The 14,916-nt window shown below is 39.6% G+C and overlaps 1 protein-coding gene and 1 long non-coding RNA gene across 2 annotated transcripts in view; both read right to left on the reverse strand.

Annotated features, from left to right (window-relative positions):
- LOC130702208 (larval cuticle protein 2-like) overlaps positions 1–14,916 on the reverse strand; it is a 90,188-nt gene that overhangs the window by 47,340 nt on the left and 27,932 nt on the right. The gene's annotated exons all lie outside the window — the stretch shown is intronic.
- LOC130702343 (uncharacterized) lies at positions 9,210–9,855 on the reverse strand. The gene is made up of 2 exons (XR_009004296.2): positions 9,722–9,855; positions 9,210–9,639 (listed from the first exon to the last, which is right to left on the reverse strand). It is a non-coding gene; the product is annotated as an uncharacterized LOC130702343 (long non-coding RNA).

Here is a 14,916-nt window from a genome sequence, read left to right on the forward strand (position 1 = left end):
GCTTTATTTTATTTAAGTCATACAACATATTTTTTGTAACTATTATTGACTCGAAACATTCTATATACAAGGTATAACATACTAAATTTTTTCCTCTCACCGTTCCTTTTTCCAAACAAAGATTTTACAATTCCAAACAAAATATTTAGCTCATGACTTATTTATTAAAATGTTACATAGTTATATATTACTGACACAGTTAATTTTATTTATGTGGATATATGTATATTTTTTCTAAATGTATTAATTATCTTTAAACACTTTTTTTAAATGTGTAACGTTTTCAATTTTCATCTTCGTTTCTTTTTTCAAATTAAGTTTTTAATATTTTTAGTTCAATATAGTTCAATACTTTTTTTCCAATGTTATCAAATTCATATATTGATAACAAAGTTCATTTTGTTTATTCACATATATATATATCTTAGTAAGTTTATATTGAACTTTAAACATTCTATCAAGGTATAACGTTTCCAATTTTTATTTCACTGCTTACTTTTTCAAATGACTTTTTTAAAATTTAATTGATTACTTATTTCTTAAAATTTTATTTAAGTTATATATTATTTACAAATTTCATTTTATTTATATACATATATATATATTTTCTGTAAATGTATTGTTCATTTTGAAACATCCTATTTACAACGAATAAGATTTTTAGTTTTTTCCCTCACCGTTCCTTTTTCAAATGAAATTTTCAAAACTTTAATTCTTTACTTACTTCTTAAAAGTTTATTAGTCATATGTTATTTAAAAATTATAATTCATTTATGTACATATATATATATTTTCTGTAAATGTATTATTGATATTGAAACATATCTATTCACAAGGTATAACGTTTTCAATCTTTTCTCTAACCGTTTTAAATTTAAATATTTTATTTACAAAGTTCCCTTTATTTATGTACATGTATATATGGTTAGTTTATTTATTTATATCCTGGTACATTTTATTAGCATTGTAAAGCATTTTCATATTCTCCCAATGTTTATTTTAAAAATCAAGTTTTACAATTTTAGTGGACACTAATTTATTTAAATCTTATATAAGTTATTTATTATTTACAAATTCAGATGCTATGCATTTATATATAAATAAATTTGGATTTAATATCTCATTTGTCATTGAATATTCTACCAACAAGGTATAGCAACAGACACACATTAATTTTATTTATATTTTTGATTACAGAGCCATTGGCCGTCCTGTATATTAACGGGAGCTACGAAAGAACTACGAAGGATCTGGATCTAGGTTTCCAAACAAGGTAGTATTCAAATATTCTTTCCCTTCCCCACCGCGTTTCTTTTTTACTTTCTTTCATTACCTTCCTTATGTTAGTCGATTAAGGTGTATTACATTTTCTTTACGTAATTCTTGCTGGTTCTTCAGGGGTGTTCAAGTGTTTTGAGTTATCTTGCGGTGTTGTCTTATGTTTAATAAGCCTTGGTTTACGTAATTCTTTGCAGTGTTTTTCAGGTCGATAAGAAAGTGTTTAAGGTTTTGTTTTCCCGTGTTTTCAGTTCTGACGTGATATTCGTGTTAGAGTTTAAGTTAGTAAAGTTTAAGTTGTTAGAGTTACGTGCGTTTGGTTATACTTGCGTTTGAAAATGCCTCCAAAATGCCCTTCCCTCACTGAAGAACAAAAAGCAGCCAAGAAACTTAATATGAGTGAAAAAAGGGCAGCTGAATTGCCTGAAGTCAGAGAGAAGAGATTGCTGGAAAATCGAGAACGGATTAAAGCAAAAAAACCAAGACTTGATCCTGTAGAACAGCAAACGGCTCTAGAAGCACAAACTGTTGGTCAAAGAAAAGCCCGCGAAATCCAAACTCCAGAAAAGGCAAGTGTTTCGCGCATGAAAGATAGCTTGCAACATCAGAATGTTCGCTGCAACCAAACAACAGATGAAGCAGATGAAAGACGAGAAGTTAACAGACAGCAAATTATTAGTTACGGACGAGTTGAAAATGACGAAGATATAGAACAACTTCAAGAGGAGACTAGAGCAAGGATGGCTCAGATTTCTTTACAAAGAGAGGAAGATAATGATGAAATGCTGCATCTACAACAAGCAAATGAGGCTGAACACCACGCAGAAATGGTTATTGTTGAGACAGAAGAAGAGCGACAACATCGATTGGAATATCTTGCGCAAAATCGAACTAATCGAGCAACTAGAACACACCAAGCTGCTCAGAAACAAATAGCCAACGAATATTTTGTACCAGTTCATAACTGTGGAAAAATGGACGAGATTTGTCTTTACTGTGGCGCAAGACATTTCAAAGGAGAGAAAACGTCTGATTGAAAGTTCCGCATTTGTTGTTCAAGAGGGAAAGTCATTCTTCCTCCACCTAGAGAATGCCCTGAATTGCTTTACCATCTCTTCACCGACAGTCATCCAAAATCTCCTCATTTCTTGAAAATGATAAGAAATTACAACAACGCTCTTGCTTTCGCATCCATGGGAGCACAAATCGACAGTCCACCAGGTCGCGGCCCCTATTGTTTTCGAATCCACGGGCAGATATATCACAATACAACAGCTATTGAATACCAACACGAAGACAATGCTCCAAAATACGCCCAACTGTATTTCATTGATTCTTCTCAGGTTAACGAATTTCGTGCCAGTAATCCTGCCAAAGTTCGCTGTGACCGTTTCCTGATGGAACAATTGGATTGTCTTCTTCGTCAATGTAATCCCTATGCTGCCATGTATAAGAATATGAGTCAAATGGCAGCCGAGGACGATCTTCTTGCCGAAATGGAGGGTAGAAGACCCATGGAAATTGGAATGATTATCCGTAATGACCGTCGGACACAGGATGAGAGGCGTTACAACAGCCCCGCAGGAGAAGAAATAGCAGTGGTTTTCAAAAGCATTGATGGTGCTCCACCCGAAAATAGGGATATACGCGGCCATCTCTTAATTCCACGAAGAGGAAATCGATTCATTCTAATCGACACTCAAAAACCAATGTGCGATTCCATGACATATCCATTACTCTTTCCTAATGGAGACAATGGCTGGGATCAAAATATAATTCACACCAATCCAGCTATTTCAGATAACTACCAAAATAATGAAAGCCATTGCTCACAAGAAGATGATATGATGGATTGTGAAGCTCAAGTTCTATGTGATACTCAAGATAATCCTGTACCAGACGTTGTAGAACCGGAACTGGAACCGGAAGATGCCCTTGATATAGACCCTGATGCACCTGTAGTGAGAAGAGTTGGTCATCGCTCAAGAATCACACAATGCGAATTCTATAGCAGCAGAATGTCCATTCGTGGATACTTCAACGCAGCCTTATACGGCGGTCCACTCACTCAGCAGTGGATAGTTGATTCGTACGTTAAAGTTGAAGCTAACCGAGTGAAGTATCTTCAGACACATCAGGCAGATCTACACGTCGCGCAGTACAATGGACTTATGGATTATTTGAATACTCGATCGGAAAGAGAGAACATGACAGTCGGGACTTCGGTCATCTTACCATCATCTTTCATTGGTAGTCCAAGGGCCATGAAGCAGGGGTACCAAGACACGATGGCTATTTGTGGAAAATTTGGAAAGCCCACCTTTTTCCTTACTTTTACCTGCAACCCGAAATGGCCAGAGATCACAGAAAATATTGAAGCTTACCAAATTCCACCGAATAGGCCTGATATTGTTTCAAGAGTTTATCATCTTAAACTGAAAGAATTAATAAAGGATATTCAAGAACGTCAAATTTTGGGGATTATTGTTGCGAGGATTCATGTCATCGAATTCCAGAAGCGTGGTCTTCCACATGTCCATCTACTGATGTGGGTAGATGAGAATGACGTTCCAACAACTGAAGAAGGTATAGACAAGACGATATGTGCTGAAATTCCGCATCCAGAAGTGAACCCGATACTTCACAAGATTGTAATGAGCAACATGATTCACGGCCCATGCGGGAAGGAAATTAATCGCAATTCTCCTTGCATGGATGGTGATATATGCACAAAATCGTTTCCAAAACCATTTGCGGAAGAAACGATCATCAATGGAAATGGATATCCCACTTAACGAAGGAGAAATAACGGTCGTAGCTACTCGCTCAACCACAACAGCAGCAGTCACCGAGTGGACAACAGCTGGGTCGTCCCCTACAACCCTTACCTTTCACTAAAATTCAATTCGCACATTAATCTGGAGTTTTGCGCTTCCATAACCAGCATAAAGTATATTTTCAAGTACATATACAAAGGACATGATTGCGCAAATATACAGTTAAGCAGAGGAGAGAATCAAGAAGGTCAAGACCGTATTGTATGGGATGAAATAACAACGTTCTTGGACACAAGATGTGTCAGTGCCCCTGAAGCCACTTGGAGGATTTTTAAGTATCCGCTTTCTTACCGTTCACACGCTGTTATTCGTCTTGCTATTCATCTTCCTCAAGAACAATCGTTTTTTTTTCATCCGGGAATGGAAGAGCAGGCTGTGATCAATTCTGCCTCACAATTAACTACATTGACTGCTTGGTTCAAATTAAATTCTGCTCATCCACCAGCTAGATCTTACCTCTATCGCGAAATTCCTCGTCATTTTTGGTTTGACAAGACCGCAAGGAAATGGAAACCGAGAAAAAAGAGGATGAACGTTATTGGACGTATTTATTCTGTTTCCGTCAAGCAAGTCGAAAGACACAGTCTTCGTTTGCTACTTATAAACGTTCCTGGGGCAACCAGCTTCGAATATTTGAGGACGGTCGACGGGATTCTTCATTCAACATTCAAAGAAGCTGCTATAGCAAGAAATTTAATGTCTGATGATAGCGTTTGGGAACGAGTAATGTCGGAAGCAGTTGAATTTGAAATGCCCATCCAATTAAGGCAATTGTTCGTAAACATTTGCGTTCATTGCTCTCCAACCAACGCTCAGTTACTATTCAACAACAACCTGCAACATCTCATGGAAGACTTTACTAGACGAGGCCATGAAGATGAAATTGAAAAAAACCTAGCGCTCAAATGTATTCAAGATATGTTAAGGCAGAGTGGTCATAATCTTGAAGAATTCCAATTGCCTGTCCCCGATTTTCAAATGATTCAGCGGCTGATTGAAGATGAAGCAGATGAAGGTTCGGATGAAGTGCGTGCTCAGAAGAGGAGACTAGGAGAACTAATGGTTGCCCAGCTGAACACGGAACAGCAAGCGATCTTCGACCGAGTTATGGCGTCAGTGAATGATCACGCTCGTTCATCTGCAAACCATCAGTTCTTTTTGGATGGACCTGGTGGTACCGGGAAAACTTTTCTCTACAATGCTCTCATTAATGTGCTTGAAGGACAAAGAAAATCGGTGATTGCTGTCGCTTCTACCGGAATCGCTTCGATTTTACTGATTAATGGGAGTATTTACCATTCCCGCTTCAAAATCTATCCCCCAATTACGGAAACAACAACGTCGAAAATAGAAGAGCACCATGTTGAAGCAAACAACATCAGGAAAGCCAGTCTCATCATCATTAACGAGGTCACTATGATGACCGTACATGCGTTGGACGCCATTGATAAACTTTTCCGAAAGGTTACGAAAAGTTCAGTCGCTTTTGGTGGTAAGGTGCTGTTGTTGGGAGGAGATTTTCGTCAGTGCCTTCCTGTCATTAAACACGGTAACAGGGTGAAAGTTGTTGAATCGACCATTAAAAGCAGCAGGACTTGGAGTGACATTTTAAAGCTTCGTTTGAGTCGAAATATGCGAACCGCGGCCGACAGTGTCGAGTTCGCCAATTGGCTCATTCATCTTGGAAATTCAACTCATTCAAGAACGGGAAGTCTGGGACCGGATGCGATAGAGATACCACAGGACTTTCTTCTTGATGGCCATTCAGAAGAGTCACTGGTTAATCATGTTTTTGGTGATCCCGAAAATCTATTGCTTCCGCAAGTAGAAGAGCAAATTACCACTCGCGCTATTCTGTGCCCAAAAAATGATGACTGCTTGAAAATCAACAATTACATCAGACAGATGCCAGGCCAGCGACGGAGATATGCCAGCATGAACTCGATTGAATCGGAAGACCCAGAAGAAATTGCAAACTTTCCGACGGAGTTTCTTGACACCCTAAAGGTGTCAGGGATACCACCTCACGTTTTGGAACTGAAAGTCGGTGCCATCATCATTCTTCTTAAGAACATCGACTCGCGTCAAGGGCTCTGCAATGGAACACGCTTGATCATCAAAAGTCTTAGGGACAACCTCATTCATGCAACAATAGCAGCTGGGAAAAATAAGGGCCAAAATGTCTTCATCCCACGAATGATATGTCACCGAGTGATTGTGATCTTCCCTTTAAGCTAATCAGGAACCAATTTCCTGTGCTTTTGGCTTTCGCAATTACCATCAAAAAGTCACAAGGACAGACGTTCGATAAGGTTGGTATCCATCTTCCTGAACCTGTCTTCAGCCACGGACAATTATATGTTGCATTTTCCCGCGCTACTTCTCGCCCTGGAGTAAAGGTCCTATGGACGGTAGGACGAAAGCAAGGGAAAATGCTGAAAGACGAAAGAGTTTTTACACCAAACATCGTGTTCAAAGAGGCTCTTTCGTAAAGTTATCATCAGATAATTTTATCTTCATGATATAAAACGAGGAACTAACTTCCGCCTCGGTCTACGGACCAAAAAGGAGCACGGGCATGGCCTAGGGGGAAGTTCCCGACGGCGCTCAACCGTGAACATGTTTGTTCTTATTACATAAAGCGATGACAAATATAAAATAACCATTCATAGCATTAGCCCTCGAGCCTGATTATCCTATAAGACAAGGCTCTGAACCGAAATGTATTGGTGCGAAGCTGAATTATAAAAAAAATTTTGACATATGTCGCGCCAGTACCTTCCGTCTTCTTAACAAGTAACAAAAAAAATGCGCTAGCGCCACCTATACCCCGGCCTTGGACGGGCCCAAAGTTACTAGTCTATACTCTATAAAAAACAAGGAAATTGGAGGCGGAGCCTGTGTCTGTCACATTGTGCATTTGTTTTGATTGGCTGGCGTCAAAACCGTCGTCTGCTGCAACGGGATGTTGTGATTGGCTAGCGCCAATTCTGCCGTCTGCTACGGTGAATTGGTGGGATGGGCATTTGGAATAAACTGCGGGTGGAATTGCGGAATTAGGCAAATTTTCAGTCTACGGGCTTAGTCTAAAACGGGTGGGCAACGGCACGTAAGCGGACGGGCAGGGCGTTTTATTATTATTATTCTAATTAATTTTTAATAAATCTTATTTCATTTAATTAGTTTTATTTATTATTGTTATTGAACACTATGGCAGGCGTTTTGGCGGGCAGAGAGGAGGTCGATGGGTAACAATGGCGAGTTCTTGGCGAGCAAAGTGGGTTGACGGGCAGAGGCAAAAAGGGACGGGCAACTAAACGGGTCTTTTGACGGGCAGATACTGTACAATAGGATGGATAAATGCAATATTTTAGTCTATGGGTTTGGCTTCAAAGGGGTTGGCTCTAAAATAAGTAAGCCGACGGGCAGAGACTGTATGGTGGAAGACGGGCAACTACAGCGGTATTTTTGGTGGCCAAAGCGGGTTGACGGGCAGAGACTATTCGAGAAAAAACAGGCAGAAGGAAAAAGTGGGTGGACGGGTAACTACAGCTTTTTTTGGTGGGCAAAAGGGGTTGACGGGCAGAGATTATTCAAGAAAAGACGGACAAAGGGAAAAAATGGGTGGACGGGCAACTACAGCGGCCGTTTTCCTGGCTGAGACTGTGAGGAAATGACGGGAAAAAGCAAATGAAAAGGTGAATGCACAACTATATCGGTCGTTTTGGCGGGCTGCGAGTGGGCCGACGGGCAGCGAGTGAGTCGACGGGCAGCGATTGATTCGACGGGCAACGAGTGGGTCGGCGAGCAGAGAAGGGGCCGACGGGCAGCGAGTGGGTCGGTGAGCAGAGAAGAGGCAGACGGGCAGCGAATGGGTCGACAGGCAGCAAGTCGGCGGGCAGAGAGGGGGTCGACGGGCAGCGAGGGTGGCGACGGGCAATAACAGCGGGCTTCTTAGCGGGCAGAAGCAAAAAGTGAGTGGACGGACAACAATAGCGGGCGTTTTGACGGGCGGCGACTGTGACGAAAGGGTGGGCAAATGCAAAAAAAAAGGTAGATGTCCCCCAGCAGGCATTTTTGCGGGCAAATTGTGAGGTGACGGGCAGAGTGTGGGTTGACGGGCAGAGAGGGGGTCGACGGCAAAGAGTGGTATGACGGGAAAAGAGTGGCTTGACGTCCAGAAAGGGGGTCGACGAGCAACTTCAGTTGTTCTCTTGACGGGCAGAGAAAGTGAGGGGATGGACGAGCAGAAACAGCGAGTGGGTCGACGGGCAAGAAAGGGGAATTCTTGATTTGTAAAACGAATTAAGAGTAGACGGGCGAAAAATAGGAATGGATCATTTTTTTTATTATAGCGTGAGGATACGCTAGCGCCACCTATACCCCGGCCTCGGACGGGCCCAACGTTACTAGTCATAGATAAAGACAACGTTGTCTTTATCTATGACGTAATCATCAGTTCGTCTGCAGAAGCCGTAAAGCGTGTTTCGGATTGGCAACACTGTTACGAAATTTAACATGATGGAGTACGAACTTCAGGATTTAACTACTTTAATTCCTTGTTCCTTGCGTGTTGCCTGTTGAGGCTGTTGCCTCCTACGATTATCACGTAACATTATATTTTATGACTTCTTTGTAGTGTCTTTTATGATTATGCTTCAACTCCTTAATTCAGCTTATAGGCTGGGCCGCTGGGGTCTACCGTCTACATACTTCAGTTTTCGAGCTCCCGGCTCGATATTCAATTCGTGTCCGTATAACCAACAACTATTTCAAAGTAAATATGGTATGAAAAAACAATTTTAGTAATTATAGGTGCAAGAAATGTTGTTCCTAAGTAACGAATTAATTAAATAAATGTTGAAATGCATAAATTTTGTTTTCGACCTGAATCAAGCTTTTTTTTGGCGGAGACCCATGGAGCAACCCGCTTTAAACCGTCAGTGCCGATCGGTAACTTCAGGAATCGCCATACATCTTTTTTTTTTTCATGAAGTTTCAAAATTATTCTATATTCTTTAATGCCCTTGTCATTAGCCTTGTTTTTTTTGTTATGATTTGAAAACTCTGAATTTGCTTTAAATTATTCTGTAATTTAACTACTAGAACACATGTATTCGCTGAGACAACAGTTTGATTTTCAATATATGTTGAGACTTCAGGCCAAGATGAAACGTGTTAATTAATGTAAATGCGCAAAGGTGAGTCTTGCGTAGTGTATCGTTGACGCAGTGTACTCAAAACTCCTTTGTGGCAACTGAATATCGATACGTACGAATTGGCAGCACAAGCACGATTGAATTCATTGAAATCTTTATGACAAATTTTTCTAAATGTCATGATAAGCACATCGAAATAAAATAATAATACAAGCCGTACAGTATCAATTGCTAAAATGGGCAATCAATCGAATTCTTGAAGTGTCCATCATGTGACACTTTAGTCCGTTTACCAGTTGCGTTGTGGCGAGTAGTTTTAAGTAAGATTGCCGTAGGCGCCGACTTTTGGCTGCGAGTAATAAGACCTTTAAAATCGAGGAATCAAATAAAAAAAAAACCTTGTGGTTACAAAAATTTATATGAAACCCAGTAGTAAGACTGAATTACAGTAAAATTTGGTATGCGCGTTGTCTTCTGTAGCTCCGTACATTTCACAAACATACTTGCGCAGTACCGGGCAAATGTAGGCACGCGTGACAGGATGGCACAACGTATGAGACTCTACCTCAATAATTACAAATCAATTATACATTTACAACGCATACCTTGAGGTGAGTTTGTTCCATAATTTTTAAATTGTATTTGAAGTAATTTCAGTGTGGTGTGATTGTGCAGTTTTATACAGTTGGAATAACCAACTTAGGTTTCAAGATTTTAGGATTGGACAGGATATCCTAAAATTGTTAAAATCTTGAAAGTGGGAGTTGTCGCCTGGGAAGATGCATCTAATTGAAAAAAAGATTTTGGCATACAGTTTTGTGGAGGATTCAAGATGCACCATTTGATTTTAAGACATCCAAAGAAGGTGTCACTGTCAACCAAATTTGGTTTTTCAGGTGACTATCCTCCACATTGTTCCAATGGGTTTTAGAAGTAAAAACTTAACCAGTGAAAAAATTAGGCTTATCGAACAGCTATCGCTTCACTACTTTGAACAGGAGCATCCTGGTGGATTGTTGGCATCAGAACGCCTGTGGAGGGGCATCAGTAAAGCAATCGACTGATGATGATGAAGGGTATTGCACGTGTTCCCCAGCAAATCGACAGTTAATAGACAAAGTCGTCACGTTTGTGAAAACTCCTCTTTGCTCCGCCATTCACACTTTCAACACGGTTTACAAGACGAATGGTCTGACTTGGGAAAGGATTTAAATCGAGCACTATATATGCAACTGTTGACTGAACGTTGTGGGACGAAACCAACAGAATTGATTGCCAAAGTTACCGTAGGTAATACAATAGGTAAGTTCTGAAGGTAGTGTCAACCAAGGCATAGAAAACTCCCATACCTTGGTTTCAACTATCATCTGTTTACAACAAAACTAGCCATGTAGTTAAGGCAGAATACGCAAAATTCACATCTTTATTAGCCTATCACTCTTGATATCTTTAGCCTTACTAACTTACATGGAATAATACGAAAAACTGGAAGAAGCTGAAGGCTAAACGTGACAGCACTTTTAATAACAGTGAATACCACAAGCATCTAGCGGAGCAATGTGGGACTACGTAAGTCTTGCTTAATAATTTGTATTAGGATAAACGATTTTATCAAACGCGGATGACACAATTACATACGGTGCTTAGTTTAACATGTTCTTCGTGTTTACATTGGTGATATTTTAGTCATGCGATGAGTTCCTGTAGCTCTACTACATGTATATTCCTGAAAGCATCTTTACTAACCGCTTGGAAGTATTTGTTCCAGACAAATTGTATATCTTAACTCGCTTCTTTTGTGAATCCATTTTGGTTTGACTTATGATAATCCCGTCGCGGCCATAACGCTACCATGAATATATCGGGAGTAGTAACCAACATAACAACTTGAGCTGCGCATCTTAAGCTCCAGAGATGGCCTCACCAAATCGCCAATGGGTGTTTAACAATTTCGGCCTGCCAGAATGCCCTGGTAAATTGAAATCTTGTTAATAGATAAATGTCGAATACCGGAGCATACTGGCAATTTTGGAACTGAACAGCCGCGAAGCCATTTATGGAGCTTGACGTGCGGAACTAGGCTTTTCCGTGCAACGGATGCCCTTGTTACTACTCCTGGCATGCCGCTACCGCCATTAATAGCGAAAGTTGAGCATTGGATGCAGAACACATTTTTCCATGTAGGACTGTACGGGTTCCCCACTACCGCTGATGAAGGACCGATGAGTCTTGTCATTTCAACTTCTTCGGGCGATTACGTTCAGCGTGTGGAAAGGGAGTTAACATTGAGGGCTGTGTAATTAAACCGAAAAAATAAAACAATGAGGGCATACTAGTTCGCTTTGGATTTCCTACAATTTTTTGTCCTCCTGTCTTCTGACGACAAATTCCATTGCGAAATCTTTGCGAGGTAAATGAATAGGGGCACTGTTTCTTCGCGAGTTTTCGAATATTTGCTTCCCCTTCTCGCGTTGTATTCTTCTTAAGCTCTTTATAAATAGGTACCTACAGCAACAAAACAGACGGTATCGCAAACTTAATCTGTTCTTTAACCATAATACCTCTATAGAAAACGAAAGACTCCAGTAACCTTTATGCATAATTTACAAAACTATTTTGTACTTGGCCTCAACGTCTTGTTTAGCTCTTCGTATTTTAAACACGTCGTTCTTCTCGATAGAATCAAAGAGAATAACATGGCTTGCGAATTGTTGCACACTGTTAGTAGATTACTGATATTCGTATGTCTCATCGTTGTTGTTACCTGATAAAATTTATCTCACCCTTGGACCCAATTATATTTTTCTGGAACCAATGTTCAATTAATATATACTTTACCTTCTTGATAATTAATTCCAAAAGTTCTTCTTTGGCCTGATCCAGAGCTGCCGTAATCGCGATTGAAAATTAATCGCGATTGCGATTTCGATTAAATTTTTAATCGGCGATCAAATTATTTCAACAGACGAATGATCGCCGATCATTTTTTTTGCGATAATCGACGGCTACCGATAATCGCTCAAGAAATAATCGGACGGCAAGTCTGGCCTGATCTACACTGAATGGCTCTCGGATGATTGTCTGTCAGGAATGTTGATGATGACCCCAAGCCGATCAACGCGTATGTTGAAAAGTTTTCGATGTTGAGTACTAGTGTGACGCGAATTCTTTCTACTTCATCAACATGTTCTTCAACAGTTTTTTTTAATAATCACGTTCAGTAATGGAAATGATGTTTACCAGCAAACAATTTCTGGCAATATTTATCAAACAAATTTGGGTGCTGTGGAACATTTTGCGATTCACCAACATTGAAACTGTCTCTAAAGCTTTATAGATTCCTCAAATCTAAGAAACAGATCTACATTTTAAAAAAAAGGAAAAAAATCAACAATGACCTTCATGGAAATCTGGCATGCATTGTGCTGGCAATATTTACCTTATGCTTATCATGGTTTTTTTCCCCAGTCAGATGATGGAGGACCATTTTATAACTTGCTTTTACAACATGTGAAGCAGTGAGGAAGGTAGATTCAAAAGCAGCTTGACTTGGAAGCGGTTTGCCAACTGCTTTTTTGTCTATCATCCCAAGGATTTATAGTAGGCCACCTATGACATTTTATGGACAATAAGAGATGAATGTGATTGAATAGTCTGTCACGCTACAGAATATGTGGAGTGATCTGAAAGTCCCCTTACTGGTTTGAACATGTGTAAAGGGTAGACATGAGAGAAAATATCAATATTCCAGTAGCTAATGGCTACTGCCAAAGACCAGTAGGAAAACATTAACATTAACCATACTCAAGAAATAGGTTTTTGGCTGAATAACTTGTTCACAGCAACAAAATATAAGGGAATCATGATTTTGAAACATATATGAATAAAACCCTATTCACCTTGTTGATGGAATGCTTCTATGTTGTTTAACTTCCTCGTTCCTCATATATAAGAATGAAACTAAACAAAAGAAAATATTTAAAATAGACAAAAGCAGGTTAACTGACAGTGCAGATGTAACTAAAACCGCAATATCATCGGAATGGGTTTACTCACTAGTACTTTAAGTCCCATCAGATAAAAAAGTGTGATGTTGCTGCTTATGATAGGATACATGGTTGTATCCACAATCTAGTCATTTGCAACTAAACAGATTGCACTATTTTATAATTTGAAAATTACATAAAAAATATTATACAGTATATTAATGTGTCATAGTGCAGTATCTGGTTTAGAGATTCTTAAGATGGAGAAAAATACACCTTGGAGATATCAAATAAGCCAGTTCAGATCTTCGGTACCGTATCGCATTTAACTTATGAAATTTATCAGGCTAATTCAGTTACATTTCTCGTCACTTGAACTAGATTCAGACATTTAAGGCAGAGAAAAGGATTGTAAATCAATTAAGTGAGTGAACAGAAGCAGAAATTTCTAGCAACGGCTAAAACTCGTGTTTCACGACTTGTTCCCAACGCCATCTAAAGACACTTTTCTGCTATGTTCCAAGACAATTTTCCCATCATCTACCCAACAACTATTTGAAGGAAAGAAACCTTTCAAACATTATGCAAAGTATAATACAACGAGTCTTCATTATCTTCAACTGCACGCTTTCTCTGTAGTAGCAAAAAGATTTGGTATTCAGCAGAACTATTTGGAATCATCTAGATAAATAAGTAACGCCGAAGACACCCCTAAAACACCTCTCTACTCTAGAAATTTTGTCCTGAATTGCGATAGATGCGCGCGCCATCGTGTGTGGGTCGGCGATAAATTCTATACGATGATTTATGACTGCCATCTAGCGGAAAATTTGGAAGCAACGGAAATTCTTTTTATCTATATGGATGAATCCCTATTGGGAAACTTATTCCGAATACCATGGGTTTATTAAGGTGCCACGCTTTTTAGGGCGGAACTCCGTGTATACGTTACGTTGCATATTTAAATAACCTTTTGGTCTTTGTAGGGAAATTTCGTATAATTCGACGGCAAGGAAGAAAGTTTTGTCCAAGGAAGAAATCGAAAAAATGGTACTGAAAATTACTTGTCGGGTCTAGTCTTTTGTTCTATCAATAAGTTTAATGATTAGGTGTCGGATGCCGAGCGTTATCGTTCTGAAGATGAAAAGCAGCAAGAACGCGTTGGAGTCCTACTGCTTCAACATGAAATCCACTGTTGAAGATCAAAAGTTCAAGGACAAATCGTCCGATGCAAACAAGACGACTATCATGGACAAGTGCAACGAGATCATCAAGTGGTTGGATGCCAATCAGCTGGCTGACAAAGAAGAGTTCGAACACAAGCAGAAAGAAATTGAACGAGTCTGCAATCCAATCGTCACTAAGCTTTATCAAGGAGCTGGAGGAGCTCCTCCAGGCTTCCCTGGTGGTGCTAGAGCTGTCCCAGGTCCTGCCCCTGGTGCGGGATCAGTCCCAACCATCGAAGAGGTCGATTAAAACATTTCAAATTCACTGCCCGCGAATTCTATACCCAACTTTCACGTCATCTGATCGTAAATTCAAGTAACGTATTCATAGTCATCACGGAATACAAGGAATCCATTCTACGTCTGGTATTTTAAAAGGAAATTTTTTTTCGTCTTCTAAAGATTGACGAGGCTCGTCAATCGAAACAAT

The sequence above is a fragment of the Daphnia carinata genome, chromosome 10, assembly GCF_022539665.2.
Source record: "Daphnia carinata strain CSIRO-1 chromosome 10, CSIRO_AGI_Dcar_HiC_V3, whole genome shotgun sequence".
Lineage (NCBI taxonomy): Eukaryota > Metazoa > Arthropoda > Branchiopoda > Diplostraca > Daphniidae > Daphnia > Daphnia carinata.